Source organism: Amphimedon queenslandica, unplaced genomic scaffold (assembly GCF_000090795.2).
Source record: "Amphimedon queenslandica unplaced genomic scaffold, v1.1 AMPQUscaffold_11446, whole genome shotgun sequence".
Classification (NCBI taxonomy): domain Eukaryota; kingdom Metazoa; phylum Porifera; class Demospongiae; order Haplosclerida; family Niphatidae; genus Amphimedon; species Amphimedon queenslandica.
The window spans coordinates 3,942-9,675 of NW_003548312.1; the positions used below are offsets into that span (position 1 = coordinate 3,942).

The 5,734-nt window shown below is 33.4% G+C and overlaps 2 long non-coding RNA genes across 2 annotated transcripts; one reads left to right on the plus strand and one right to left on the minus strand.

The window, feature by feature from the left end:
* The first annotated feature begins 4,647 nt into the window (after positions 1-4,647).
* On the plus strand, positions 4,648-5,212 carry LOC109589306 (uncharacterized). Its single transcript, XR_002188635.1, has 2 exons — positions 4,648-4,837; positions 4,890-5,212. It is a non-coding gene; the product is annotated as an uncharacterized LOC109589306 (long non-coding RNA).
* On the minus strand, positions 4,830-5,728 carry LOC109589305 (uncharacterized). The gene is made up of 4 exons (XR_002188634.1): positions 5,672-5,728; positions 5,504-5,618; positions 4,935-5,377; positions 4,830-4,891 (listed from the first exon to the last, which is right to left on the minus strand). It is a non-coding gene; the product is annotated as an uncharacterized LOC109589305 (long non-coding RNA).
* Between the last annotated feature and the right edge of the window lie 6 nt (positions 5,729-5,734).

A 5,734-nucleotide genomic window follows, 5' to 3' on the forward strand; every position in this document is an offset into this window, starting at 1 on the left:
GGTCTCCATTGGCAATCAGCTGAGCAAACACTTCCATTTATAAACAGCAAAGCAACTAGATATCGATATCATTATATATATATATATATAAAGTAAATATTTCATAAATATTGTACATACAAAGATTCATAACATCATGCAGTTAGAGTGTTTGCTGCCAAATATAGACAAAAGATAGTAAACATATTTGCTAATGCAACAACTAATGAATGCCCTGTGTACATATACATGCATGTAGTGACGAGCGTTCAGGAAGTTATATAATAGAAGTTTTACTATTTATGCCCGTAAAAAGCTACAGGTCACATGACTAGTGTGATTATTCTGTTAGTTGGCCCCTTTAGAAGAAAGACAAAATACAGCTCTGTTCTAGGAGCTGGAAAAAGAAACACTACCAAACTTTGATTTCAACCAAGACTCCATCTCTAGCTGCTCCCTATCCATTGACAAGAGACAAGATGATACTGGAGATTGCCCTTTTGCTTATCATGATAGGCCTCCTGGTCACTCTACTCATACTACTGGGAGGGATCTGCCATAAAATGCACATCTTAAGGAGAAAGAAAAGAGAAACAGAGAGAGATGGCCATTGTGAGAAGCATTACTCAATAGAAGAGGAAAATGAAGAGGAACGTCGTGAAAGGATATGTCTGATGATACCATCACTTTGCTATACTGGGAATAAAGTGAAGAGCTTCAATGATAAGAGAGCCTATGAAGCTACTTATAGCATAACTAAAACCATGTAATAACATGAATTATATATGCATACTGTGTATGTTTACTTTCAGTCTTTTTAAAAAAGAAATTCAAAAAGCCAGCAATTTGAGAGGGAATTCCCAAGGGAATATCCCCACTGCTTGAGCAATAGTATTTAATGAAAGAAAGAGAGAGCAGAGAGGGACGGAGAAGGTCATACATCTATAGCAACAAAAACAAAACAAAACAATATAACAAAATAAAAAATATAAAAATATAACAAAAGATGCATACCTAAGGCTATTATAAACAAATCACAGCTATCAGTATCAGAGTGTAAAATGATACCAACTATACCACACCAAAAAGGTATATTTTGATAAAATAAAAATAACTATAGAGTATCAAATATCATATTACAATATTCATAATTAATTAAGGTCACGTGTCGTGCGTCGGCTAAACAAAGAGACAATAGCAATAGTGATACCAGCATTATAATAGCTGAAGATAAGCAAAGGTTGATATATATTCGAGTAAGTTGAGCTTATCTTTATCTATTAGCTATCTATTTATCATAATTATAGGCTATAATAATGGAGCACTATGTATACGTGTATTCAGTCCTTCTATTGTTGGTCTTTTTGGTCTGGATACAGCCAATTATTATATCAATCATAGCATCACTATTATTTATCAGCATTCCATTACCAGTTCTAGTAATAATAATAATCTTGTATTGGGCTAATAAAAACAATGCTGATAGAAGAATAATGTATCCAACAGAAGTGACAGATGAGGCTCGTTACGAAGAAGTTTTGTTTTTTGTGCCAACATTTGACTACCGGTACTGTTTTTACAATTTCAATAATAATGGAAATTAAATTATTTGCTACAGGTACTAGTCACATGTTATAACATTATTGTGTTAATAATGTAAATATCATATGTCCTTTTTCCATTAATCAAATGTTATGAAAATAAATAGCATTAACGTAATCAGTGAATCAGCTGTCTTTTCCAATAATAATGATTTTAAATTCCAATCCCCTGGGAGGCCAATAACCCAACCCACTTCAATAAATTCCCCCCACCCACAACCAATTAAAACTTTACACATCTACAACTATAAAGTACACTATACCATACTATAAGTATAAGCAAACACAAAAATGCAAAATTCCTCCATTGTCATAGCAACAATAATTCAGAGTGCAAAATGATACGTACTACACTATTTTGATAAAATAGAATAACTATATTATCAATTATCATATTCATATATTCACAGTACGGTACATTATGATCATGTGCCTACCACGTGCCGGCTTAAGCTAATAAGGGAGATTGGTATCTACAGTATCAGTGATATTATAAAAACTAGAGGAAGTTACTACCAAGTAAGTTGTGTCTATCTCTATTAGCTATCAGTATGCATCATAGTTATAGGATAATGACAAAACAAAAGATATTTCTGTCCTTTTCTCTTGTGTTAGCAACCGCTGTTGTTGTGGTGCTGTGTTACATTAAAAAAAAGAATGCGGACAAAAAAGTAGTGAGCCCAATAGAAGAAACAAATAAAGTAGAAGAAAAAGATAGATTTACCGTACCATCATTTAGATTTCAACACTGAATCTTAATATAAAATACGGACATATATTATAGCACTAGTCATTATAATCAAAAACCTTTGTTATCATCTAACCATTCTATTTAGCTATTATTGTAAATAATATCATATTTTCTTATTGATCTAATTAATGATTCTATGTTGTGAAAATAATAGTATAGTGAATCAAATATTTCCTCCATTTTGAAAAATTGCTAAGAGGGCATTTCCCCCAGGACTATTAAATAATAACCCAACCCAATTCCTCCACCTACCAACAATTCAAACTTTTAAACAGTTATCCAGTACCGGTACATGTAGACACTATGCAGCAGTAATACAAAACATGCAATAACCAGCAAACATAACCACACAACACAGTAACATAGAGCAACAATTTGGAGAATGAGATCACAAAGTGCAATAGGTCTCCATTGTAATTTAGTTAAAATAAAATATGTAATTTAAATAAAGTAAAATTCAAGAAAAAATAAATGAGAGGTGGAGAAATTCCCAGGGAAATTACCTCAACACAAATTCATGACATCGTCATGACATCATAATAATGTGTAAAAGAATGACAAAATGCATTCCTCAAGCAATTACAAATAGACAACAGCTATCAATAGAATGTAAAATGATACTACACTACAAAAGTATAATTTGATAAAATAAAAATAATTATAGAGCATCAAATATCATATTAACAATATTCATAGTTAATTAGGTCACGTGCCGTGCGTCAGTTTAACAAAGGGAGCATTGTGCCTATAGTACTATACTACTAGTAAAATAATAAAAGCCAAAGACTATTATTCAAGTAAGTTGACTCTATCTCTATAGCTATCAATGTGTATCATAGTTACAGGATGAATACGAAACAAAAAATATGCCTGTGCTTATTAGTAGCCACCACCCTTGTGGCGCTCTATTACATTAAAAAGAGGGCTATGAACCAAGAAATGGTGAACCCAATGGAAGAAACAAACGAAGCAGAAGAAAGAGATATATGTCTCGTACCATCATTTGGATATTAATATTGAATAATGTGGGAAACATATTGCATTTGTCACAGGCATTATTAATCATAATCAATAGCCTCTGTTGTAAACTAACCATTCAATTTAGCTAATTATTGTCATAATCTCTTATTGATCTAATTAATCATTCTAGTGTTGTGAAAATAATAGTACAGTGGGTCAGCTGTTTCTTCCATTTTCAAAAATTGCTAAGAGGGGGGTTTCCCTAGGGTAGCCCCCAGCACTATACTATTAAATAATAACCCAACCCAATTCCTCCACCTACCAACAATTCAAACTTTTAAACAGTTATCCAGTACAGGTACATGTAGACACTATATGCAGCAGTAACACAAAACATGCGATAATCAGCAAACATAACCACACAACACAGTAACATAGAGCAACAATTTGGAGAATGAGATCACAAAGTGCAAAAGGTCTCCATTTCCAATCAGCTGAGCAATCATAACAGCAAAGCAACTAGATGCTATATAAAGTAAATATTTCATAAATATTGTACATACAAAGATTCATAACATCATGCAGTTAGAGTGTTTGCACCAAATATAGACAAAAGGTAGTAAACAGATTTGCTAATACAGCAACTAATTATTGCCTGTGTACATATACATGCATGTAGTGACGACTGTTCAGAAGTTACGTAATGGAAATTTACTATTTATGCCCATAAAAAGCTACAGGTCACACGACTAGTGTGATTATTCTGTAGTTGGCCCCTTTAGACTTTAGTAAAGAAAGACAAAATACAGCTCTGTTCTAGGAGCTGGAAAAAGAAACACTATCAAACTTTGATTTCAACCAAGACTCCATCTCTAGCTGCTCCCTATCCATTGACAAGAGACAAGATGATACTGGAGATTGCCCTTTTGCTTATCATGATAGGTCTCCTAGTCATTCTACTCATACTACTGGGAAGGATCTGCCATATACTGCACATCTTAAGGAGGAAGAAAAGAGAAACAGAGAGAGATGGCCATTGTGAGAAGCATTACTCAATAGAAGAGGAAAATGAAGAAGAACGCCATGAAAGGATATGTCTGATGATACCATCACTTTGCTATACTGGGAATAAAGTGAAGAGTTTCAAAAATAAGAGAGCCTATGAAGCTACTTATAGCATAACTAAAACCATGTAATAACATGAATCATATATGCATACTGTGTATGTTTACTTTCAGTCTTTTAAAAAAAAGAAATTCAAAAAGCCGGCAATTTGAGAGGGAATTCCCAAGGGAATATCCCCACTGCTTAAGCACTAGTATTTAATAAAAGGAAGAGAGAGAGAGAGAGAGAGAGAGAGAGAGAGAGAGAGAGAGAGGGACGGAGAAGGTCATACATCTATAGCAACAATAAGAATTGATAAGACTAAAGATACTACCCTCCCAAATCCCAATGTAATCTCGTGATATAAAGCTATGAATAATGCATGTGTTATCACGTGCTAGCTCAGGCCACCTAACTCAACTGACCGTCATTACAAAAACCAGTACGTTGACATCAGAAGATCAATTACTGATAACTCTTCTCCATGTTTATAGATCTAAACCACACTATATAAGATAAAGGAAGCTCTGACCACTGACCATGATATTGATATGGTTCTTTATAATAACTCCATTGTCTTTCATGACAGTACTGCTCATATTTGGATTAGTTTTGGCTCTTAGGAAAAGAAACTTGAGACAGAAAAGGCGTCCAATACAGGCATCAAACAATGATTCTTCAAAGGCATGCATTGTTGCCTCATTCAGTTAAATATAGAACAATTAATGAACAAAATAATAACAGGAAATCACAGGTTGTTCGACATTCCAATCATACTTGTAAATATTCAAATTAATTATGTTCTTGTGCTGATCAAGTATCTTTTAATTAGGGGATCTTCCCAGGGGCAATCCCTTGCATGTATGATGTATACAGGCGTATACACACACACACGTTACCAAAAAAGGCGCCTCATTATAACAATCAGTAAACTGACTACACCTCCCAGTAATGAACCAATACAACATGGAATGGGCCACGCCTACAACAAAAATTCAATCATTAAAAATTGGCCCAACCTTTTTACACATTTCAATATTACTATTATAATTAAATATTTAATTTACATGTAAAAGAGTAGATACATTAGATGTAATGTATGCCATACCTTCCATTGAGTGTCCCAATCTAATAACAGTACAGCTGCTCCTATCCATGAACCCATCAGTACAGATAATGCATTCACTGCACAATAAAACTGCCTCATTGTATATCGACTTTTACTATAAAATTAAATAATTTATTTTATTTTTATTCAATTACTGTGATAGCTTACATAAATAAAAGAGTTTCCGTCCATTCATTGGGTGTCCATTGCAATAATGTAAGCAGGGTATGA